Here is a 27,094-nt window from a genome sequence, read left to right on the forward strand (position 1 = left end):
GAAAAAACAATCTCAGAATCAGAATATTCGGTAAAAGCGTTTTCACGTTATTAATTAATTAAAGTGATGGTGGTCAGAATTGCAAAAAAGGGCATTGACCACAGTTTTAGGTCCGGTTGTAAAAGCGCATACGGCGCAAAAATGAGCCGACCGGACCGAACGTTTCACTCCGGCCGGCTCATTGAAATGAATGACATACGGGAGCGCATACGGTGACATACGGGAGCGCAAGGTTTTAGCTCCCGTATGGGAGAAAACGTAGTGTGAACCCAGCCTTAGACTAAATAGAAAACCGAGGTTAACTGTATATCACACAACACCCAAGGTGCTAGTAACTATGGTATGTAGAAAGTAGAACAAAAGTACAGTCCTCTATTGCTCTCTATGGGATGTACTGGGCAGGAGGGAAAGGGGACGGGATGACAAAAGTGTGGTATGTAAAAACGTGAGAAAAAGGAAAAAGAAAAGAGGAAGAAAAAGTGGTGTGCTGGGACCAAAAGACGTTCTAGTAATGGTAGGGTTAATAATAATACAATATATGCTACTGGCTATTAAAAGATAAATATTTACTATTTGAAATATACACATGGCAGGGCCCTTGCAACTCCTCCTAAACTGTATTTACACTGCTCAAAAATATAATGGGAACACTAAGATAACACATCCTAGATCTGAATGAATGAACTAATCGTATGAAATACTTTCGTCTTTACATAGTTGAATGTGCTGACAACAAAATCACACAAAAATTATCAATGGAAATCAAATTTATCAACCCATGGAGGTCTGGATATGGAGTCACCCTCAAAATCACAGTGGAAAACCTCACTACAGGCTGATCCAACTTTATGTAATGTCCTTAAAACAAGTCACAATGAGGTTCAGTAGTGTGTGTGGCCTCCACGTGCCCGTATGACCTCCCTACAATGCCTGGGCATGGTCCTGATGAGGTGGGGGATGGTCTCCTGAGGGATGTCCTCTCAGACCTGGACTAAAGCATCCGCCAACTCCTGGACAGTCTGTGGTGCAATGTGGCATTGGTGGATGGAGCAAGACATGATGTCCCAGATGTGCTCAATCGGATTCAGGTCTGCGGAACGGGCGGGCCAGTCCATAGCATCAATGCCTTCCTCTTGCTGGAACTGCTGACACACTCCAGCCACATGAGGTCTAGCATTGTCTTGCATTAGTAGGAACCCAGGGCCAATTGCACCAGCATATGGTCTCACAAGGGGTCTGAGGATCTCATCTTGGTACCTAATGGCAGTCAGGCTACCTCTGGCAAGCACATGGAGGGCTGTACGGCCCCCAAAGAAATGCCACCCCACACTGTTACTGACCCACATCCAAACCGGTCATGCTGGAGGATGTTGCAGGCAGCAGAACGTTCTCCACGGCGTCTCCACACTCTGTCACATGGGCTCAATGTGAACATGATTTTATCTGTGAAGAGCACAGGGCACTAACGGCGAATTTACCAATCTTGGTGTTCTCTGGCAAATGCCTAATGTCCTGCACGGTGTTGGGCTGTAAGCACAACCCCCACCTGTGGACGTCAGGCCCTCACACCACCCTCATGGAGTCTGTTTCTGACCGTTTGAGTGGACACATGCACATTTGTTGCCTGCTGGAGGTCATTTTGCAGAGCTCTGGCAGTGTTCCTCCTGCTCCTCCTTACACAATGGCGGAGGTAGCGGTCCTGCTGCTGGGTTGTTGCCCTCCTACAGCCTCCTCCTGATGTACTGGCCTGTCTCCTGGTAGCGTCTCCACACTCTGGACACTACGCTGACAGACACCCCAAACCTTTTTGCCACAGCTCGCATTGATGTGCCATCCTGGATGAGCTGCACTACCTGAGCCACTTGTGTGGGCTGTAGACTCCGTCTCATGCTACCACTAGAGTGAAAGCACCGCCAGCATTCAAAAGTGACCAAAACATCAGCTAAGAAGCATAGGAACTGAGAAGTGGTCTGTGGTCACCATCTGCAGAACCACTCCTTTATTGGGGGTGTCTTGCTAATTGCCTATAATTTCCACCTGTTGTCTGTTCCATTTGCACAACATCATGTGAAATTGATTGTCAATCAGTGTTCTTCCTGAGTGGACAGTGGGATTCCACAGAAGTGTCAGGGACTTGGAGTTACACTGTGTTATTGTGTTCCCTATATTTTTTTGAGCAGTGTATAATAGACAAAAAGAAATGATAAAATAATAATAATCATAAGACAATATATAAAAAAATTATATAATATATAAAATGCCCCCTAAAAAGTGACTCTTGCAGACTCAAAGTTCATAAGTCCTATATCACTCTGTAGATATATGTTCCTGTGGAGAAAAGATTATATGTCGGTCCTATATATATATCAGTTGCATATATAGGACATATAGCAACAGCGCCTTTTCTCCACAGGAATATATATCTACAGAGTGATAAAGGACTTATGAACTTTGAGTCTGCAAGAGTCACTTTTTAGGGGGCATTTTATATATTATATTTTTTAATATACAGTGTTCCCTCAACATACGTGCAATGTAAAGAATAGGAAGTTGTACTCACCTGTCCCCGCTGCTCCGGACCCGTCACCGCTCGTCACCGCTGCCCTGGATGTCGCCCTCCATCGCTGTCACCAACGATGCAGAGGATCCCGAAGAGGATGGTCCGGTGCCCCGAGGACAGGTAAGTGATCGTCATCGCAGCACACGGGGCACCGTAAACGGCTATCCGGTGGCAGCTGAAGCAGTCTGCGCTGCCGGATAGCCGTTTATGCGATGGCCCCGACATACAAAAGCATCGTATGTTGATGCTGCCTCTGAGAGACCATCACGTGTTGAAATGATCGTATGTCGGGGCCATCGTAGGTTGGGGGGTCACTGTATTGTCTTAGCTATGTGACATTCACTTTTTGATGGAATACATTTTATGTTTTTTCACGGATTTGAGTGCTGCAGATATATTTTCCTTATTCTGTTTATATATATGGACTCCTGACCCCCGTCTGATTTCTGCATCCACCTATCATTTTTTGGATTTACTTGTAACCAATGGAGTGTTGTTTTCCTTTGTTGCTACTGTAGATAAATAGATAGATAGATAAGAGATAGATAGATATGAGATAGATAAATAGGATATAGATAGATAGATATGAGATAGATATGAGATAGATAGATATGAGATAGATAGATAGATAGATATGAGATAGATAGATAGATAGATATGAGATAGATAGATAGATATGAGATAGATAGATTGATAGATAGATATGAGATAGATAGATATGAGATAGATAGATATGAAATAATTAGATAGATAGATGAGAGATAGATAGATAGATATGAGATAGATAGATAAGAGATAGATAGATAGATATGAGATAGATAGACAGATAGATAAATAGATATGAGATAGATAGATAGATAGATAGATAGATATGAGATAGATAGATAGATAAGAGATAGATAGATATGAGATAGATAGATAGATAAGAGATAGATAGAGATAAATAGATATAAAATTGATAGATAGATGTATTCCGAAGACATTTTCAATAACTCAGTACCATTGTGGACCCTAAAGGTGTGTTCCCACACTGAGGTTTTTTAATTGCAATTATTGAATGCAAACGAGGAACAGATCCATACACTGAGGACACCTATAAGGTAAAGACTGAGACTTCTCTTTACACATCCATTACTGGCTTTGTATTCAATAATTGCAATTAATAATCAGTCTGTGTGAACACAGCCTAACACGTCTGGTAATCTGTTTTCCATTAATGTTTAATTGACTTATTTTCTAACCAATCTTACATGACATACCAAACCCTGCCGAGATGTGTGCTGAGGATGTGACGGATCTGTGAGCAGTAAGTGGTCACCATATAAAATAACCAGCGGCCTCCGGCTTTCCATAACCCATTGTGATATCAGCTTCCGATGGGCCCACCACCTGATACATGCCGTGTAGCCTTCACCTATGGCTGCCCTCACAGGTATCATATGGTAGACGGGTCACCGGCCTGTAGTGTGATCTCCCTCAGGATCAGTGTGGATAGCGTTTCCTGCATCTTAGAAGGGATGTATTATACATTAACATAATCATCTCAGATGGAATTCCCTGTCCTCTCTGAGGGACACTACTAAATAACATTATTTTCGTAATGACTTTAAAAACACCTATGGCAGAAAAGCTTACAATCTAATTCAATGCTGCAAATACACACAATGGCCACTTCAGGGGTGGACATATCTGGTTCAGCTGCACAGGGGCCCAGCATGTAAGTGCGGCGGGCCCCCACACACGACACACACGTGAGCAGCGGCGCTGTGCCACTGCTGCTTACTGTTCTAGATTGACACTTTAGACAGTGAGCCTGCCAGCCGACCCGGGTCTGATGAGGGCCATCGCACAAGTGACATACATCTGCAGACCCGCCGGAGAGGAGAAGCGATGCGCATGCCAAGTGGGTGTTACCTATTGTGGGGAAACTGCTACTTAATGTGGGGAATCTATGCTACCTAATGTGGAGAAACTGCTACCTAATGTGGGGAAGCTGCTACCTAATGTGGGCAAACTATGCTACCTAATGTGGGGTGCCTGAATGAGCTCCGGCATATGGGGGGCCTTAATAAATAATTAAAAACTGATATTAGGCGGGGAGGGTCCTCCTGAGCAACTGATATGGGTGAGCAAGTGACATATGGGGGGTCCACCTGAGTAAGTGACATATGAAGGGGAGGTTCCTGAACAATTGACATATGGGGGGGGGCAGGCACACTCTTTGCCCAATGGTCCTCTGCTGTCTGTGTCCACCCCTGTCCCACTTTATTAAGTACACCTTGCTAGTCCTGGGTCGGATCCCTTTATACTTTCTACAAGGTGCTGGAAACATTCCTCAGAGATTTCACACAATATGGACATGATGACATCACATGGTCCCTCCATATGGACATGATGACATCACACAGTACCTCTATATGGACATGATGACATCACACAGTTCCTCCATATGGACATGATGACATCACACAGTTCCCCCATATATACATGATGGCATCACACAGTTCCTCCATATGGACATGATGACATCACACAGGTCCTCTATATGGACATGATGACATCACACAGTTCCTCCATATGGACATGATGACATCACACAGTTCCTCTATATGGACATGACGACATCACACAGTTCCTCCATATGGACATGATGACATCACACAGTTCTCCATATGGACATGATGACATCACACAGTTCCTCCATATGGGCATGATGACATCACACAGTTCCTCCATATGGACATGATGACATCACACAGTTCCTCTATATAGACATGATGACATCACACGGTCCCTCCATATGTACATGATGACATCACACAGTTCCTCTATGTAAAAAGCCTAATTGGCTGCATTTGTGGGAGTGGCGTGGGGAATATAAACTCCCCTCTCCCACAGGTAGGGGCGTATGACTCGTGGGCGTTATCTCTCTTGCAGGATACCGTGTTAGGGCGTACGTCTCGGAGGTGTCAGTTGTTTGCAGTTGGTTGCATTTATTTTTGTGTTTTGTGTTTCAGGTCGGTGAGTATCACTCCTGCCGCAGCCCCAGGCCCCTGTCCCGGTTACCCGCCTGTTACCTGCTCGCTGCCGCTCTGGGGGAACGCTGCTCCTGCGGGTCGCGCGGCCCGTCCTCTCCTACCGGCCGTCAACACTTGCTCGGCTGGCCGGGGGGGGGGGGGTACGGGTTGTCGGGCCCTGCACTGCGGCGTTCTCCCCGGTGTTGCGCTTCCGGGTGTGGGTGGGGGACCTCCCCGATTCAGCCGTGCCGCCGCCGTCCGTCCGGGCCTAGTGCCCCGCTTCCACGCCATCTCTTGCCACGTGCGCTGGCTGGGCGGGCTTCGGGCCCGGGGGGGGGGGGGGGTAGTGACGGCGTCGTCCGGCGCCGCGGCGCTGCCGTAGCTCAGCCGGAGGACGCTGCCGCTGACGGCCTCCCCACAAACTGCCCCGGCCAAAGGGGAGGGGTTTCCCGGGACCCGCCACACAGTCCCGCTCCCCTTCGCCGCTCGGCTGGGGGTGGGGGTCGATTCGGTTTTCGTTTAGAGCCACGCACGGAGGCCACAGCTACCCTCCAGGGCATGTAGGCCCTACTAATCACGCCGGATTTCTCTCAGGTGACAACGACTCTTTCCCACCACTGCTCCAACTCCCCCCCCGTTTCACATGCTAAGGTGGGCACATGGCAGGAGTCGCTATGCCCAGCCGGTCCTGGTTGCCAGAGGGAGGGGGAGGGGGTGTCAAGGGAGCAGGGTTAGGAGCTGCTTGTCACCACTACGGCACGGAACTTGTTTGCTTGATGTCACTGTATACATATATGTAGCTTGACGGCCAGTGGCTCATCAACGTTGGCAGTTACGGTCAGTCAGGTTGCTTCCTGCCTCATCACGTTTTGCTTCCTCCACAGGGTACCAGGTGGTCGGATTGTGTCCATATTCCCGAAACATCTCATACAGCTTTCAGTTGAGGTACTTACAGAATCAATATTAGAGAGGGGAACCGTATGTTCTCCCTCCGTCTATCACTCCATACTCATCCCGTACATTTACGCAGTCACGAGCACTCCCGCCACCGGTTAGGATGCTGCTACTGACACGTCTTCAGAGCCACGTGCGTCACCACACTCACGTCAATCGGCCCCAGCCTGACTCAATTTCAGTTGGGGCTTGACGACATGGTTATTTCTTCAGAACAACTCGACACCACTCATAGGCAGAGGATCACCTGCGTCTGACTCATCTTCAGTGGGGTCCTCTGCGTATGCTGTTCTGACTCTTCTTCAGCGCAACAGCATACACTTAGCCTCAGTTTCAGTATCACACCTTCCTCCATCACACCTTTCGGTCGGTCACATTCATGTGTAATTAATCTTTCCCTAAATATCCACAGCTGGAAGCCATTACCGTGCGGTCAGTACTCCCGGTGTTTGAAGCTTTTCAGGAAATTCAGCAGGTCAGTTCCCTCCCGTAGCCAGGAGAACGGAAAAAAAAAATTATTTTATATGAAAAAAAAAAAAAAAAATGTATACAGAGAGTATATATATATATATATATATATATATATATATATATATATAGGGAGGGTATTTTTTTTCACTAGTCATTTTTTATTGTTCTCTCGGATATCGAGGAGGCACTCTCGGTTCCTGAGACTCCCGCCAGGGCCTCGGACCGAGGCAGCTTGCCCTCGTACAGGTCCTGGACCATCCCCAGGCTAATGGAAGAGTTGAGAAGGAGGGGTGTCCCGGCCTCAGCTAGGAAGGGCGAGTTATTCAACTTGCTGAATGCTGACCAAGCCCCCCGGGGTAGCCAGGCTGCGGCCCAGGACCAAGTCTCAAGCGCCTCCTTGTCTCAGCTTCACACTATGATGACTGAGGTACTTACAACGGTGTCAGGCTTCAAGGCTAGGCTAGACCTAATGGAACTCTCCAGGAGTGATGAAGCAGTCCCGACCGCAGCGTCGCCCACGGCTTCTACCTCTCAGGCCACGCCTTCAGGTATGCCACATCCTCCACCGATCATCACGCCCGCACATTTCATCCCGGCAGCCATAAAAAAGGACATCCTTGAGGGAAAAGAGGTCAACCTCGCCTCTCTGCTAATTGCCACCACGGACTTACATGATACCAAAACTGTTGCCTGCAGCTGGCGGTCACGTTCAAAAGCAAGGACGCTAGGCTCAGCAGGAAGTTGAGTGTCACTGAGTTTCTGCTGGCATTTGGACTATTCAGGGACGTACTCTGTTCAGTCAGCCCTGGCCGCAGGGAGGAGTTGGACCTGTATTTACACAGGGTAGTGCAGATGGCGTGCAAATACGGGGGTACCACGTTCTACGAGTACCACAAGTCTTTTTCAGCAAAAGTAGCAGCCGCATACGCTCAGTTCGGCTACGTCACCAACTGGGGGTCTATAGACATAGAGCTATACTGCGAACATTTCGCTGGTCTGAAAGCCCCCTCCTGCACCGCATGCGGGGTGACCACGCATTCTTCCAGCTGGTGCCCGCAGGTCAGCAACCCAGGGGAACCCAGCACCAGTAGGAGCCTTAACACCTTCACCCCTCCAGCTCCAAGGAACGTGGCCGCCTTAGATAGGCTCGGTAGACCAGTGAGGTACCTGGGCAAGACCCAGATCTGCAACAACTTCAATCTTTCCTCCTGCGTGTACAGCAATTGCAGACTACTACATGTGTGTTTCATTTGTTTCAGGGCTCACCCCAGCTCTATCTGCTCCCAGAAGGGCCCTCAGGCATGACTAGCTGGTCATCCTGAGCCCGACTGGGTGAGATGGCTGGTGGCGGGTTTCTGCGATGGGTTCCACACAGGTTTGGTCGCTTTGCCGCAAAGCACGCATGAATGTGGTAACCTGTCATCATCCCTTTCCGAGCCAGAGATCGTGTCCGGGCTAATCCAGCAGGAACTGGCAAAAGGTTTCATGATAGGTCCCTTTGATGTGCCCCCTTTTTCATGTTGGAGAGTCAGCCCTCTGGGGGTTGCCACAGGCAAATATTCCAATAAAAGAAGATTAATTTATGACCTCTCGGCGCCTTATTCCTCCATCATTCCCAGCATCAATGCTTTAATCCCCTCCGACGAGTTCTCCATGAAATATGCAACTATTGACCGAGCCATACAGATCATCCTACAGTTAGGGAGGAACACTTGGTTATCCAAAGCGGACATAACGGACGCTTTTAAACTACTCCCGATCAGACAAGACCTCTGGCAATGGCACGGTGTCAGGTGGCTGGACAAGTATTATTTCGCAGTTAAGCTCACGTTCGGGGCAAAGAGCAGCCCCTGGCTCTTTGACCAACTAGCCACAGCACTGCATTGGGCACTCCAGAACGTGGCCGACTGCCAGCACGTCATACACTACCTGGATGACTTCTTACTACTCGAACATCCCAGTCTCGCTCCTCTCAACCTCACTTCACTACTGTCTCTGTTCAAGGAAATCGGGGTCCCAGTGGCACCACACAAGACGGAGGGCCCCGTCAGGCAGCTGGTGTTCTTGGGCGTCATCCTAGACACTGTAAGCATGCAGGCTAGGCTTCCCCAGGAGAAACTAGTCAGAACCCGGGAGATGATACACAACCTATCCAGGAGTCGCACAGTAACCAGGGTCGAACTCCAGAGCCTCCTGGGCATGATGGCTTTCGCTATGAGGATCATCCCGCAGGGGAGAGCCTTCATATCCAGACTTTTGGACCTTCTCCCCTCAGTATCGGGTCAGAGGCAGGTCATTCACATCAACAATGATGCGATGGCTGACCTACTCATGTGGGATCACTTCTTCGAGAGCTGGAACGGTGTCTCCTTCTTCGTTCCCCCTTTATCAGACGGGTCCCCGACAATAGTGTCCGATGCCTCATCGGTTGGCTTCGCAGCCATTTTCGGGAACAAGTGGTTAGCCGGCCCCTGGCCAGCTGAGATCCTCAACATTCCTGACTTCAGAGTAACTTCAGCCCTGTTTGAAACATTTCCCATCGTAGCCGCCGCTGCTGTCTGGGGAAATTCCTGGGCTAACTCCACAGTTCGATTTCTGTGCGATAATTCCGCTACAGTCGACATTCTCAACAGAGGACGCTCTAGGTCCCCCCACATAATGCGCTTTGTCAGGAGGTTCATTTTATTGTCTCTCCAGCATAATTTCCATTTTTTGATCGAACACATAGAAGGTAGGAAGAACTTGGCGGCTGATGCACTCTCTCGGGCTAAATTCAGTGTGTTTTTTCAGGTACAACCAGACGCAGACCGGGTCGGAGTCCCGGTGCCTCCGTTCCAACAACTGCTGACGGACTAGCCAGATACGTCTCCATTGCCAACACTCTAATCAAGAAGTCTTTAGCTCCCAGCACGATCCGGGCTTATGATACCGCCTTGGCGGTTTTCACCTCCTTCATGCATGGCTTAGGGCTTTCCCCCACTATCACTTTACACTCTGCCCTAGCTTTTGTTGGTTTTTGCCATTCTTCTTTACACTTATCCCAGAACACCATCAAACTTCATTTAACAGGTCTTCAACACCACAGGTCGCTTTCGCACCCTCACACCTCTTCTCTACTCTCTGCTCATCCGATCAAAGCAGCACTCAAGGGTATTTCAGTCTTGTCGCACCCCAAATCTCTTTCTCGCGCACCGGTCACGGGGGATCTTTTCCGGCTATGTCTTCCTTACTGGACACGCACCCTTTTGGTTTTCACCTCAGCACGGTCATCAAAGCTGCCATACACCTTGCTTTCTACGGCTTCCTTAGACCGGGGGAGTTCACGCGCACTGGCTGCAGAGCACCCGGGCCAACCCTGAGCCAGCTATCATCCAACAGGCTAGGTTTCACTTTCACCCTTCCATCCACTAAAACCTGCAGATGGGGAGCATCCATCAGATATTTCCCCACCTCACATCAGTGGTGCCCAGTCTCGTCTCTCACCGACCTCCTCTCAATGCTGTCCGGGCAAGCAGCGGACAGTCCGCTCCTCCCGGTGGCTGGGCATGCTCTGTTTTCCTCCCAGTTTATCAGATACGTCCGCTCCCTAGTCACCATGCTAGGTCATGATCCCGCTGTCATCTCAGGACACTCATTCAGGATCGGGGCGGCCTCCGCAGCCTCCAAACATGATGTCCCAGCTCACATCATTAAGAAGCTAGGCCGCTGGAACTCCAGCTGTTTTGACTGGTACATTCTGGATCCCTCTACCGAAATGGCTAATGTGTTTAAAGTTTTAGCGTTGTGATACAAATAAAATAGAGTTACACCCTACTCTTGACTCTTTGCCCTCTATAGGCGTGCCCTCAGTCGCGGTTATTGGGCACACCTCATCCGCTGTTTGTATTTCATAATTCTGTACTAGGTCTACCGGGGTTCCAAGGCTCAGGACGGTAAGTACTCTTGTTCTCCTTGTGTGATGACATCACACAATTCCTCCATAAGGACATGATGACATCACACAGTTCTCCATATGGACATGACGACATCACACAGTTCCTCCATATGGACATGACGACATCACACAGTTCCTCCATATGGACATGACGACATCACACAGTTCCTCCATATGGACATGATGACATCACACAGTTCTCCATATGGACATGATGACATGACACAGTTCCTCCATATGGACATGATGACATCACACAGTTCCTCCATATGGACATGATGACATCACACAGTTCCTCTATATGGACATGATGACATCACACAGTTCCTCTATATAGACATGATGACATCACACAGTTCCTCCATATGGAAATTATGACATCACACAGTTCCTCCATAAGGACATGATGACATCACACAGTTCTCCATATGGACATGATGACATCACACAGTTCCTCCATATGGACATGACGACATCACACAGTTCCTCCATATGGACATGACGACATCACACAGTTCCTCCATATGGACATGACGACATCACACAGTTCCTCCATATGGACATGATGACATCACACAGTTCCTCCATATGGACATGATGACATCACACAGTTCCTCTATATGGACATGATGACATCACACAGTTCCTCTATATAGACATGATGACATCACACAGTTCCTCCATATGGAAATTATGACATCACACAGTTCCTCCATAAGGACATGATGACATCACACAGTTCTCCATATGGACATGATGACATCACACAGTTCCTCCATATGGACATGACGACATCACACAGTTCCTCCATATGGACATGACGACATCACACAGTTCCTCCATATGGACATGATGACATCACACAGTTCTCCATATGGACATGATGACATGACACAGTTCCTCCATATGGACATGATGACATCACACAGTTCCTCCATATGGACATGATGACATTACAAAGCTCCTCCATATGGACATAATGACATCACAAAGTTCCTCCATACGGACATGATGACATCACAAAGTTCCTCCATATGGACATGATGACATCACACAGTTCCTCTATACAGACATGATGACGTCACAAAGTTCCTCCATAGCCCATCTGCTTCAAGGTTGGACATGTTGTCCAGTCAGAGATGGTTTTCTGCAGACCTTGAGTGTAACCAGTGGTTATTTTAGTTACTGTCTGCCTATTCTCCTCTGACATTAACAAGATATTTTCCTCCACACAACTGCCTCGCACTGGATATTTTCTCTTTTTCGGACCATTCTCTGTAAACCCTAGAGATGGTTGTGTGGGAAAATCCCCGTAGATCAGCAGTTTGTGAAATACTCAGAATGGCCTGTCTGGCATCAACAACCACACAGTCACTTTAATCCCCTGTTTTCCCCATTCTGATGCTCGGTTTAAACTTTAGCAAGTTGTCCTGGCCATGTCTACATGCCTAAATGCATTGAGTTGCTGCCATGTGATTGGCTGATTAGCTATTTGTGTAAAGCAATTTAACCGGTGAAGCTAATAAAGTGGTCAGCGAATGTATATCTGAAAAGGTTTGAAACATCTTTACTAGAAACATTACTATGTTGTGCACCATTTACTGAATTTACCTCTATAACATTTACTGTAGTTTTCACTGTATACAGGTTAAGAATAAGAACCATAATATTTATAGCTTCTAAATTCCATCTTTAAAGGGGTACTCCGGTGGAAAAAGTATTTATTTATTTATTTTTTATGAACTAGCGCCAGAAAGCTAAAAAGATTTGTAAATTACTTCTATTAAAAAAAAACGTAATACTTCCAGTACTTGTTAGCTGCTGAATACTACAGAGGAAATTCTTTTCTTTTTGGAACACAGTGCTCTCTGCTGACATCACGAGCACAGTGCTCTCTGCTGACACCTCTGTCCATTTTAGAAACTGCCCAGAGCAGCATATATTTGCTATGGGGATTTTCTCCTACTCTGGACAGTTCTTAAAATGGACAGAGATGTCAGCAGAGAACACTGTGCTCGTGATGTCAGCAGAGAGCTCTGTGTTCCAAAGAGAAAAGAATTTCCTCTGTAGTATTCAGCAGATACTAAGTACTGGAAGGATTAAGATTTTTTAATAGAAGTAATTTACAAATCTGTTTAACTTTCTGACACCAATTGGTTAAAAAAAAATAAAAAAGTTTTCCACCAGAGTACCCCTTTAAGATATCGTACACACTACTAAGACCATCTAGACGTCCTCTGTTTCCGTGGCCAAGGTCAGTCCATTACGTGTATAATGCTTACTTAGCGACACCTCACTGACCTTCTTTGATTTTTCCGGGTTTCTTGACAAAGTCCTATTTTGGTTCCGCCTTCTATGTCTTATATCTGTCGTTCTTCATTTAACAATTATCCCTGGGGACAACTTGACTTTGCTATAAACTTCAGTCTTAAAGGAAGAAAAACCACGGTCACGACGCAGTTCTTTATTGATGATGACCCTTCAGGGAAAACAATAATGATCTGGGCAGTGTAATGGAGATGTATAGGTGGACGTTATACTTATCCATCAAGTGACTGCGTGCAGCCCATAAGTGATACTTATCAAGGCGATGAGTCAGAACCCGGGAGATGATACACAACCTATCCAGGAGTCGCACAGTAACCAGGGTCGAACTCCAGAGCCTCCTGGGCATGATGGCTTTCGCTATGAGGATCATCCCGCAGGGGAGAGCCTTCATATCCAGACTTTTGGACCTTCTCCCCTCAGTATCGGGTCAGAGGCAGGTCATTCACATCAACAATGATGCGATGGCTGACCTACTCATGTGGGATCACTTCTTCGAGAGCTGGAACGGTGTCTCCTTCTTCGTTCCCCCTTTATCAGACGGGTCCCCGACAATAGTGTCCGATGCCTCATCGGTTGGCTTCGCAGCCATTTTCGGGAACAAGTGGTTAGCCGGCCCCTGGCCAGCTGAGATCCTCAACATTCCTGACTTCAGAGTAACTTCAGCCCTGTTTGAAACATTTCCCATCGTAGCCGCCGCTGCTGTCTGGGGAAATTCCTGGGCTAACTCCACAGTTCGATTTCTGTGCGATAATTCCGCTACAGTCGACATTCTCAACAGAGGACGCTCTAGGTCCCCCCACATAATGCGCTTTGTCAGGAGGTTCATTTTATTGTCTCTCCAGCATAATTTCCATTTTTTGATCGAACACATAGAAGGTAGGAAGAACTTGGCGGCTGATGCACTCTCTCGGGCTAAATTCAGTGTGTTTTTTCAGGTACAACCAGACGCAGACCGGGTCGGAGTCCCGGTGCCTCCGTTCCAACAACTGCTGACGGACTAGCCAGATATGTCTCCATTGCCAACACTCTAATCAAGAAGTCTTTAGCTCCCAGCACGATCCGGGCTTATGATACCGCCTTGGCGGTTTTCACCTCCTTCATGCATGGCTTAGGGCTTTCCCCCACTATCACTTTACACTCTGCCCTAGCTTTTGTTGGTTTTTGCCATTCTTCTTTACACTTATCCCAGAACACCATCAAACTTCATTTAACAGGTCTTCAACACCACAGGTCGCTCTCGCACCCTCACACCTCTTCTCTACTCTCTGCTCATCCGATCAAAGCAGCACTCAAGGGTATTTCAGTCTTGTCGCACCCCAAATCTCTTTCTCGCGCACCGGTCACGGGGGATCTTTTCCGGCTATGTCTTCCTTACTGGACACGCACCCTTTTGGTTTTCACCTCAGCACGGTCATCAAAGCTGCCATACACCTTGCTTTCTACGGCTTCCTTAGACCGGGGGAGTTCACGCGCACTGGCTGCAGAGCACCCGGGCCAACCCTGAGCCAGCTATCATCCAACAGGCTAGGTTTCACTTTCACCCTTCCATCCACTAAAACCTGCAGATGGGGAGCATCCATCAGATATTTCCCCACCTCACATCAGTGGTGCCCAGTCTCGTCTCTCACCGACCTCCTCTCAATGCTGTCCGGGCAAGCAGCGGACAGTCCGCTCCTCCCGGTGGCTGGGCATGCTCTGTTTTCCTCCCAGTTTATCAGATACGTCCGCTCCCTAGTCACCATGCTAGGTCATGATCCCGCTGTCATCTCAGGACACTCATTCAGGATCGGGGCGGCCTCCGCAGCCTCCAAACATGATGTCCCAGCTCACATCATTAAGAAGCTAGGCCGCTGGAACTCCAGCTGTTTTGACTGGTACATTCTGGATCCCTCTACCGAAATGGCTAATGTGTTTAAAGTTTTAGCGTTGTGATACAAATAAAATAGAGTTACACCCTACTCTTGACTCTTTGCCCTCTATAGGCGTGCCCTCAGTCGCGGTTATTGGGCACACCTCATCCGCTGTTTGTATTTCATAATTCTGTACTAGGTCTACCGGGGTTCCAAGGCTCAGGACGGTAAGTACTCTTGTTCTCCTTGTGTGATGACATCACACAATTCCTCCATAAGGACATGATGACATCACACAGTTCTCCATATGGACATGACGACATCACACAGTTCCTCCATATGGACATGACGACATCACACAGTTCCTCCATATGGACATGACGACATCACACAGTTCCTCCATATGGACATGATGACATCACACAGTTCTCCATATGGACATGATGACATGACACAGTTCCTCCATATGGACATGATGACATCACACAGTTCCTCCATATGGACATGATGACATTACAAAGCTCCTCCATATGGACATAATGACATCACAAAGTTCCTCCATACGGACATGATGACATCACAAAGTTCCTCCATATGGACATGATGACATCACACAGTTCCTCTATACAGACATGATGACGTCACAAAGTTCCTCCATAGCCCATCTGCTTCAAGGTTGGACATGTTGTCCAGTCAGAGATGGTTTTCTGCAGACCTTGAGTGTAACCAGTGGTTATTTTAGTTACTGTCTGCCTATTCTCCTCTGACATTAACAAGATATTTTCCTCCACACAACTGCCTCGCACTGGATATTTTCTCTTTTTCGGACCATTCTCTGTAAACCCTAGAGATGGTTGTGTGGGAAAATCCCCGTAGATCAGCAGTTTGTGAAATACTCAGAATGGCCTGTCTGGCATCAACAACCACACAGTCACTTTAATCCCCTTTTTTCCCCATTCTGATGCTCGGTTTAAACTTTAGCAAGTTGTCCTGGCCATGTCTACATGCCTAAATGCATTGAGTTGCTGCCATGTGATTGGCTGATTAGCTATTTGTGTAAAGCAATTTAACCGGTGAAGCTAATAAAGTGGTCAGCGAATGTATATCTGAAAAGGTTTGAAACATCTTTACTAGAAACATTACTATGTTGTGCACCATTTACTGAATTTACCTCTATAACATTTACTGTAGTTTTCACTGTATACAGGTTAAGAATAAGAACCATAATATTTATAGCTTCTAAATTCCATCTTTAAAGGGGTACTCCGGTGGAAAAAGTATTTATTTATTTATTTTTTATGAACTAGCGCCAGAAAGCTAAAAAGATTTGTAAATTACTTCTATTAAAAAAAAACGTAATACTTCCAGTACTTGTTAGCTGCTGAATACTACAGAGGAAATTCTTTTCTTTTTGGAACACAGTGCTCTCTGCTGACATCACGAGCACAGTGCTCTCTGCTGACACCTCTGTCCATTTTAGAAACTGCCCAGAGCAGCATATATTTGCTATGGGGATTTTCTCCTACTCTGGACAGTTCTTAAAATGGACAGAGATGTCAGCAGAGAACACTGTGCTCGTGATGTCAGCAGAGAGCTCTGTGTTCCAAAGAGAAAAGAATTTCCTCTGTAGTATTCAGCAGATACTAAGTACTGGAAGGATTAAGATTTTTTAATAGAAGTAATTTACAAATCTGTTTAACTTTCTGACACCAATTGGTTAAAAAAAAATAAAAAAGTTTTCCACCAGAGTACCCCTTTAAGATATCGTACACACTACTAAGACCATCTAGACGTCCTCTGTTTCCGTGGCCAAGGTCAGTCCATTACGTGTATAATGCTTACTTAGCGACACCTCACTGACCTTCTTTGATTTTTCCGGGTTTCTTGACAAAGTCCTATTTTGGTTCCGCCTTCTATGTCTTATATCTGTCGTTCTTCATTTAACAATTATCCCTGGGGACAACTTGACTTTGCTATAAACTTCAGTCTTAAAGGAAGAAAAACCACGGTCACGACGCAGTTCTTTATTGATGATGACCCTTCAGGGAAAACAATAATGATCTGGGCAGTGTAATGGAGATGTATAGGTGGACGTTATACTTATCCATCAAGTGACTGCGTGCAGCCCATAAGTGATACTTATCAAGGCGATGAGGAAATTGGAGTCAGCTACTTGCTACAAAGGTAGAAACCATATTGTAACCGGTGAAAATTGGCAGTAAAAAGCCTTTATAACATGGATGAATAACCGGTTATGGTCTTAAAGGGGTACTCCGCTGCTCAGCGTTTGGAACAAACTGTTCCGAACGCTGGAACCGGAAGCTTGTGACGTCATAGCCCCACCCCCTGATGAGGTCACACCCCACCCCCTCAATGCAAGTCTATGGGAGGGGGGGGGGGGGGGGGGCGTGATGTCATAAGGGGGCGGGGCTATTACATCACAAGCTCCCAGCTCCAGCGTTCGGAACAGTTTGTTCCAAACGCTGAGCAGCAGAGTACCCCTTTAAGGACTTTTCCCTGACCTGAAGGACTTTACTTCTTACTCTTTCTTCTCATTTTTTTTCAAAGATGGAGGGTATAACTGTTTCCAGGGACCAGTAGCAATCTGTGTTTTTGTGGATGTCCGGTTGGGCCAGATGTGAATTTTTTTTTCGTGGAATCTATCATCTCAGGAACTGCTCAATTAAACACATACACTCCAGAAATGTTAACTCATCAAACAACCATGTTGCACTGTATGTATAATATACTGTAAAGTTGTTAATTAGCACTTTTCTAAAGCTACCAGGTAATGGCAGATGGCATTAAACCAATCTGCTTACAAAAATTCTCATTTACGTTTTGCTCTCTGCTGCCTTCTCTGGTGTTATATTAATATTGTTAATGTTCTCTAGAATGTACCTGAGCATTCCACTAAATAAATGGGGTTATTATACTAAGCTCCCCATGTAAGTCTAGCTTTCCCAGGCCAAATGGTCTCAAGATGGTCTCAAAGTCTTCAAGGGTTTCTGCTGTTTGTCAGGGACTAGAGATCAGCGGTTTCATACATCACTGGTCACAATAAACATATGCGGCAGCAAACAATATGAGTAAAAGAATGAGCGGACCCACATTCAGGACTCCTGTCTCTCTGTGATAATCCTCTACTCCGGGCGGGTCTGCGGGATCTATGGACATTTCGGGCTCAGAGAGTCGCTGGCGACAGCTTTTTCATACGTAGGAATGTACTTCTGGCATCAAGAAGAAGTCGGAAGATGTACATTCCTATTGTCACGATGCCGGCTGGCAGGTAGTGGATCCTCTGTGCCAGAGAGGGATTGGCGTGGACCGTGCTAGTGGACCGGTTCTAAGCCACTACTGGTTTTCACCAGAGCCCGCCGCAAAGCGGGATGGTCTTGCTGCGGCGGTAGTGACCAGGTCGTATCCACTAGCAACGGCTCACCTCTCTGGCTGCTGAAGATAGGCGCGGTACAAGGGAGTAGGCAGAAGCAAGGTCGGACGTAGCAGAAGGTCGGGGCAGGCAGCAAGGATCGTAGTCAGGGGCAACGGCAGAAGGTCTGGAAACACAGGCAAGGAACACACAAGGAACGCTTTCACTGGCACTAAGGCAACAAGATCCGGCAAGGGAGTGCAAGGGAAGTGAGGTAATATAGGGAAGTGCACAGGTGATTACCCTAATTGGAACCACTGCGCCAATCAGCGGCGCAGTGGCCCTTTAAATCGCAGAGACCCGGCGCGCGCGCGCCCTAGGGAGCGGGGCCGCGCGCGCCGGGACAGAACAGACGGGGAGCGAGTCAGGTAGGGGAGCCGGGGTGCGCATCGCGAGCGGGCGCTACCCGCATCGCGAATCGCATCCCGGCTGGCAGCGGGATCGCAGCGCCCCGGGTCAGAGGACGTGACCGGAGCGCTGCAGCGGAGAGAGAGAAGCGAGCGCTCCGGGGAGGAGCGGGGACCCGGAGCGCTCGGCGTAACAGTACCCCCCCCCTTGGGTCTCCCCCTCTTCTTAGAGCCTGAGAACCTGAGGAGCAGACTTTTGTCTAGGATGTTGTCCTCAGGTTCCCAGGATCTCTCTTCAGGACCACAACCCTCCCAGTCCACTAAAAAAAAATTTTTTCCTCTGACCTTTTTGGCAGCTAAGATTTCCTTGACCGAGAAGACGTCCGAGGAGCCGGAAACAGGAGTGGGAGGAACAGATTTGGGAGAAAAACGGTTGAGGATGAGTGGTTTGAGAAGAGAGACGTGAAAGGCATTAGGGATACGAAGAGAAGGAGGAAGAAGAAGTTTATAAGAGACAGGATTAATTTGACACAAAATTTTGAAAGGACCAAGATAGCGTGGTCCCAACTTGTAGCTAGGGACACGGAAGCGGACATATTTAGCGGAGAGCCATACCTTGTCTCCAGGGGAAAAAACGGGGGGAGCTCTTCTTTTCTTATCCGCGAACCTCTTCATGCGTGAAGAAGCCTGTAAGAGAGAATTTTGGGTCTCTCTCCATATAATGGAAAGGTCACGAGAAATTTCATCCACAGCGGGCAGACCAGAGGGCAAGGGGGTAGGGAGGGGGGGAAGAGGGTGACGGCCGTACACCACGAAAAATGGGGATTTGGAGGAAGATTCAGAGACCCTGAAGTTATACGAGAATTCGGCCCATGGAAGGAGATCTGCCCAGTCATCCTGGCGGGAGGAAACAAAATGTCGCAAATAATCACCCAAGATCTGGTTAATTCTTTCTACTTGTCCATTGGACTGGGGATGATATGCAGAGGAAAAATTTAATTTAATCTTGAGTTGTTTACAGAGAGCCCTCCAGAATTTAGACACGAATTGGACACCTCTATCCGAGACAATCTGCGTAGGCAACCCGTGAAGACGAAAAATGTGTACAAAAAATTGTTTAGCCAACTGAGGCGCAGAAGGAAGACCAGGAAGAGGGATGAAATGTGCCATTTTGGAGAATCGATCAACGACCACCCAAATAACAGTGTTGCCACGGGAAGGGGGTAAATCAGTAATAAAATCCATACCAATCAGAGACCAAGGCTGTTCGGGGACAGGCAGAGGATGAAGAAAACCAGCGGGCTTCTGGCGAGGAGTCTTATCCCGGGCACAGATAGTGCAGGCTCGCACAAAGTCCCCAACATCCGTCTCCAGAGTCGGCCACCAATAGAAGCGGGAGATGAGTTGCACAGATTTCTTGATGCCCGCATGACCTGCGAGATGGGAGGAGTGACCCCATTTGAGGATTCCGAGGCGTTGGCGTGGAGAAACAAAGGTCTTTCCTGGAGGAGTCTGCCTGATGGAGGCAGGAGAAGTGGAGATCAGGCAGTCAGGTGGAATGATGTGTTGCGGAGGGAGATCAACTTCTGAGGCATCCGAGGAACGAGAGAGAGCATCGGCCCTAATGTTCTTATCGGCAGGACGAAAGTGAATCTCAAAATTAAATCGGGCAAAGAACAGAGACCACCGGGCCTGGCGAGGATTCAGCCGTTGGGCAGACTGGAGGTAGGAGAGGTTCTTGTGGTCGGTGTAGATAATAACAGGAAATCTTGATCCCTCCAGCAGATGCCTCCATTCCTCAAGTGCTAATTTAATGGCTAGAAGCTCTCGATCCCCGATGGAGTAGTTCCTCTCCGCTGGAGAGAAGGTCCTAGAGAAAAAACCACAAGTGACAGCATGCCCAGAAGAATTTTTTTGTAGAAGAACAGCTCCAGCTCCCACTGAGGAGGCATCAACCTCCAATAGGAAGGGTTTGGAAGGGTCAGGTCTGGAGAGCACGGGAGCCGAAGAAAAGGCAGACTTGAGTCGTTTAAAGGCGTCTTCTGCTTGAGGAGGCCAGGACTTGGGATCAGCATTTTTTTTGGTTAAAGCCACGATAGGAGCCATAATGGTAGAAAAATGTGGAATAAATTGCCTGTAATAATTGGCGAACCCCAAAAAGCGTTGGATAGCACGGAGTCCGGAGGGGCGTGGCCAATCTAAGACGGCAGAGAGTTTGTCTGGATCCATCTGTAGTCCCTGGCCAGAGACCAAATATCCTAGAAAAGGAAGAGATTGGCATTCAAACAGACATTTCTCAATTTTGGCATAGAGTTGGTTGTCACGAAGTCTCTGAAGAACCATACGGACATGCTGGCGGTGTTCTTCTAGATTGGCAGAAAAAATTAGGATATCGTCCAGATATACAACAACACAGGAGTATAACAGATCACGAAAAATTTCATTGACAAAGTCTTGGAAGACGGCAGGGGCATTGCACAGTCCAAAGGGCATGACCAGATACTCAAAGTGTCCATCTCTGGTGTTAAATGCCGTTTTCCACTCGTCCCCCTCTCTGATGCGGATGAGGTTATAGGCGCCTCTTAAGTCCAATTTAGTGAAGATGTGGGCACCTTGGAGGCGATCAAAGAGTTCAGAGATGAGGGGTAAGGGGTAGCGGTTCTTAACCGTGATTTTATTAAGACCGCGGTAGTCAATGCAAGGACGTAGGGAGCCATCTTTTTTGGACACAAAGAAAAATCCGGCTCCGGCAGGAGAGGAGGATTTACGGATAAAGCCCTTTTTTAGATTCTCCTGGACGTATTCGGACATGGCAAGAGTCTCTGGGGCAGAGAGAGGATAAATTCTGCCCCGGGGTGGAGTAGTGCCCGGGAGGAGGTCGATAGGGCAATCATAAGGCCTGTGAGGAGGTAGAGTCTCAGCTTGTCTTTTGCAGAAAACATCCGCGAAGTCCATATAGGCCTTAGGGAGACCGGTTACTGGAGGAACCACAGAGTTACGGCAAGGGTTACTGGGAACCGGTTTTAGACAGTTCTTGGAACAAGAGGACCCCCAACTCTTGATCTCCCCAGTGGACCAATCCAGGGTTGGGGAATGAAGTTGAAGCCAGGGAAGTCCAAGGAGAATTTCCGAGGTGCAATTGGGGAGGACCAAAAGTTCAATCCTCTCATGATGAGATCCGATGCTCATAAGAAGGGGCTCCGTGCGGAAACGTATGGTACAGTCCAATCTTTCATTATTTACACAATTGATGTAGAGGGGTCTGGCGAGACTGGTCACCGGGATGTTGAACCTGTTGACGAGAGAGGCCAAAATAAAATTTCCTGCAGATCCAGAGTCCAAGAAGGCCACTGTAGAGAAGGAGAAGGCAGAGGCAGACATCCGCACCGGCACAGTAAGACGTGGAGAAGCAGAGTAGACATCAAGGACTGTCTCGCCTTTGTGCGGAGTCAGCGTACGTCTTTCCAGGCGGGGAGGACGGATAGGACAATCCCTCAGGAAGTGTTCGGTACTAGCACAGTACAGGCAGAGGTTCTCCATACGGCGTCGTGTCCTCTCTTGAGGTGTCAGGCGAGACCGGTCGACCTGCATAGCCTCCACGGCGGGAGGCACAGGAACAGATTGCAGGGGACCAGAGGAGAGAGGAGCCGAGGAGACGAAACGCCTCGTGCGAACAGAGTCCATATCTTGGCGGAGTTCCTGACGCCTTTCAGAAAAACGCATGTCAATGCGAGTGGCTAGGTGAATAAGTTCATGTAGATTAGCAGGAATTTCTCGTGCGGCCAGAACATCTTTAATGTTGCTGGATAGGCCTTTTTTGAAGGTCGCGCAGAGGGCCTCATTATTCCAGGACAATTCTGAAGCAAGTGTACGGAATTGTACGGCATACTCGCCAACGGAAGAATTACCCTGGACCAGGTTCAACAGGGCAGTCTCAGCAGAAGAGGCTCGGGCAGGTTCCTCAAAGACACTTCGGATTTCCGAGAAGAAGGAGTGTACAGAGGCAGTGACGGGGTCATTGCGGTCCCAGAGCGGTGTGGCCCATGACAGGGCTTTTCCGGACAGAAGACTGACTACGAAAGCCACCTTAGACCTTTCAGTGGGAAACAGGTCCGACATCATCTCCAGATGCAGGGAACATTGGGAAAGAAAGCCACGGCAAAACTTAGAGTCCCCATCAAATTTATCCGGCAAGGATAAGCGTATCCCAGGAGCGGCCACTCGCTGCGGAGGAGGTGCAGGAGCTGGCGGAGGAGATGACTGCTGAAGCTGTGGTAGTAACTGTTGTAGCATAACGGTCAGTTGAGACAGCTGTTGGCCTTGTTGCGCTATCTGTTGTGACTGCTGGGCGACCACCGTGGTGAGGTCAGCGACAACTGGCAGAGGAACTTCAGCGGGATCCATGGCCGGATCTACTGTCACGATGCCGGCTGGCAGGTAGTGGATCCTCTGTGCCAGAGAGGGATTGGCGTGGACCGTGCTAGTGGACCGGTTCTAAGCCACTACTGGTTTTCACCAGAGCCCGCCGCAAAGCGGGATGGTCTTGCTGCGGCGGTAGTGACCAGGTCGTATCCACTAGCAACGGCTCACCTCTCTGGCTGCTGAAGATAGGCGCGGTACAAGGGAGTAGGCAGAAGCAAGGTCGGACGTAGCAGAAGGTCGGGGCAGGCAGCAAGGATCGTAGTCAGGGGCAACGGCAGAAGGTCTGGAAACACAGGCAAGGAACACACAAGGAACGCTTTCACTGGCACTAAGGCAACAAGATCCGGCAAGGGAGTGCAAGGGAAGTGAGGTAATATAGGGAAGTGCACAGGTGATTACCCTAATTGGAACCACTGCGCCAATCAGCGGCGCAGTGGCCCTTTAAATCGCAGAGACCCGGCGCGCGCGCGCCCTAGGGAGCGGGGCCGCGCGCGCCGGGACAGAACAGACGGGGAGCGAGTCAGGTAGGGGAGCCGGGGTGCGCATCGCGAGCGGGCGCTACCCGCATCGCGAATCGCATCCCGGCTTGCAGCGGGATCGCAGCGCCCCGGGTCAGAGGACGTGACCGGAGCGCTGCAGCGGAGAGAGAGAAGCGAGCGCTCCGGGGAGGAGCGGGGACCCGGAGCGCTCGGCGTAACACCTATGTACAAAACAGCTGTCACCTCCTATGTACAAAACAGCTGTCACCAGCTGTGCCCAGAAATGTCCATAGATACCAATCCCCCCCCCCCCCCTGCAAACCTCTCCGAAGTAGCAGAGTTGCACAGAGAGCCAGAAGTTTAGTAAAAGTTACTTGTAATTTAGAAACACCCAGTGGCCCTGATTTACTGTAGCAAACCCGACGTGTTTTGTTGGGTTGTGCGCCAGATTCTGGCACATTGCGCCAGAATTGAAAAAGACCCGACTAACTCTTCTTTTTACTGAGAAAACCCAAAAAAGGGGGTGTGGTCATCAAGAAAAGGGGCATGGCCACTGAAAAGGGGGCGTGTTCCCAACATATTCACAAAAACCCAACATATTTACTAAGGTTTCCACAGAAAGTAGTGGAAAACCAGACAGATCAGAACATGTGTAAAGAAAAGGAAAATGGAGGGAAACCTTAGTAAGTAACATGGAAAAAAAATTGTAGGGAATTAAAACCCACAAAGAAACCTACACAACACTCTTAGTAAATCAGGGCCAGTGTCTTGGTTTATACAGTGATCCCCCGACCTATGATGGCCCCGACATATGATCATTTCAACCAACGATGGCCTCTCAGAGGCAGCATCAACAAACGATGCTTTTGTATGTCGGGGCCATCGCATAAACCGCTATCCGTCAGCGCAGACTGCTTCAGCTGCCACCGGATAGCCGTTTACGGTGCCCCGTGTGCTCCGCTGACGATCACTTACCTGTCCTCAGGGCTCCGGCGCGTCCTCTTCAGGATCCCCTGCATCGTCAGCGCTCTCCATCGTCGTCATCACGTCGCTGCGCACGCCGTCCCGTCATCCAATAGGAGCGGCGTGCGTAGCGTTGTGATGGCGGCGACGGAGAGCGAGGATGCCGGGGAAGCAGAGGCCTTGCCGGAGCGTCGGGGACACCCGGGGACGCGGCGACAGCGATGGAAGGCGACATCCAGGGCAGCGGTGACGAGCGGTGACGGTCCGGAGCGGCGGGGATAGGTGAGTACAACTTCCTATACCAATGGTCTTCAACCTGCGGACCTCTAGATGTTGCAAAACTACAACTCCCAGCATGCCCGGACAGCCGTTGGCTGTCCGGGCATGCTGGGTGTTGTAGTTTTGCAACATCTGGAAGTCCGCAGGTTGTAGACCACTGTCCTATACTTTACATTGCACGGATCCCTCAACATATGATGGTTTCAACAAACGATGGTCCGTTTGGAACGGATTACCATCGTATGTTGAGGGATCACTGTACTGCACACATAACTCCAAGCTCCATCCAGTTTCCTCCGGCTCAGGACACTGGGGGAGATTTATCAAAACCTGTGCAAAGGAAAAGTTGCCCAGTCGCCCATAGCAACCAATCAGATCACTACTTTCATTTTGCAGAGGCTTTGTTAAAAATGAAAGAAGTGATCTGATTGGTTGCTATGGGCAACTGGGCAACTTTTCCTCTGGACAGGATTTGATAAATCTCCCCCAGTGTCCTGAGGAAAGTGCCCCAGGGGAAATTAACTTTACACCAATAGCGCCAAAGGCTGTCAGGGCATGGTGGGAATTTGCAACATCTGGAGAGCCAAAGGTTGGGGAACCATGATCTATAGCTAAGCGACACTAAGCAATATTAAAGGGGTAGTCCAGTGGTGAAAAACTTATCCCCTATCCTAAGGATAGGGGATAAGTTTGAGATCGCGGGGGGTCCGACCGCTGGGGCCCCCTGCGATCTCTCTGTACGGGGGCCAGGCTCTCCGGCCAGATAGCGGGTGTTGACCCCCGCACGAAGCGGCGGCCGACACGCCCCCTCAATACATCTCTATGGCAGAGCCGGAGATTGCCGAAGGCAGCGCTTCGGCTCTGCCATAGAGATGTATTGAGGGGGCGTGTCGGCCGCCGCTTTGTGCGGAGGTCTACACGCCCCCTTCCAGCGGGCTGTCGGGGCTCCGTACAGGAGATCGCAGGGGGCCCCAGAGGTCGGACCCCCCGCGATCTCAAACTTATCCCCTATACTTAGGATAGGGAATATGTTTTTCACCACTGGGTCACCACTGGACTACTCCTTTAAATATGATCTAGTATACTCGTAGTGCCAGCCTGCAGTATGTGGAGCCCACGGTGCAGTCTATGGGATTAATCACTGTCATGATGTAATGAATTGTGGGGGATCGTTATCTATTATAGAAGATTATGGTGTGTGGAGGATGGGCAGTCCGGCACACATGGCTTGACATGACCTTGTAGAACTTATGCTCCTTTGTTTATCCTGTGTCTGTTTGTAGTTTATGATATTCAGAGAAGTCCCTTAGGAGCAGTGAACTGAATACATTACAGCGCGGCATGAGAGGAATATAAATGCACCGCCGTCATAATACAAACTATGAGCAGCTATTTAGACAAGCAGAAAAGAGAAAGTGCTATGGATTTTCTGCAAAAAAAAAAAGGAGCTGACTAACCTCTTCCTACATTGAGACGACAGAGGAGGGTGCATTAAAAAAAAAATTTTTTCCGTTTTTGCATTTTTGTTTTTTGCTCCTTGCTTTTAAAAAATCATAACTCTTTCAATTTTGCACCTAAAAATCCAAATGATTGCTTATTTTTTGCGCCACTAATTCTACTTTGTAATGACGTCAGTCATTTTGCCCAAAAATCTACGATGAAACGGAAAAAAAATCATTGTGCGACAAAATTGTAAAAAACCTGTCGTTTTGTAACTTTTGGGGGCTTCCGTTTCTACGTAGTAAATTTTGCGGTAAAAATGACACCTTATCTTTATTCTGTAGGTCCATATGGTGAAAATGATCCCCTACTTATATAGGTTTGATTTTGTCGCACTTCTGGAAAAAATCATAACTACATGCAGGAAAATTAATACGTTTAAAATTGTCATCTTCTGACCCCTATAACTTTTTTTTTCCGTGTATGGGGCTGTATGAGGGCTCATTTTTTGCGCCATGATCTTAAGTTTTTAACGGTACCATTTTTGCATTGATAGGACTTATTGATCGCTTTTTATTCATCTTTAAATGATATAAAAAGTGACCAAAAATGCACTATTT

The sequence above is a fragment of the Hyla sarda genome, chromosome 2, assembly GCF_029499605.1.
Source record: "Hyla sarda isolate aHylSar1 chromosome 2, aHylSar1.hap1, whole genome shotgun sequence".
NCBI lineage: Eukaryota > Metazoa > Chordata > Amphibia > Anura > Hylidae > Hyla > Hyla sarda.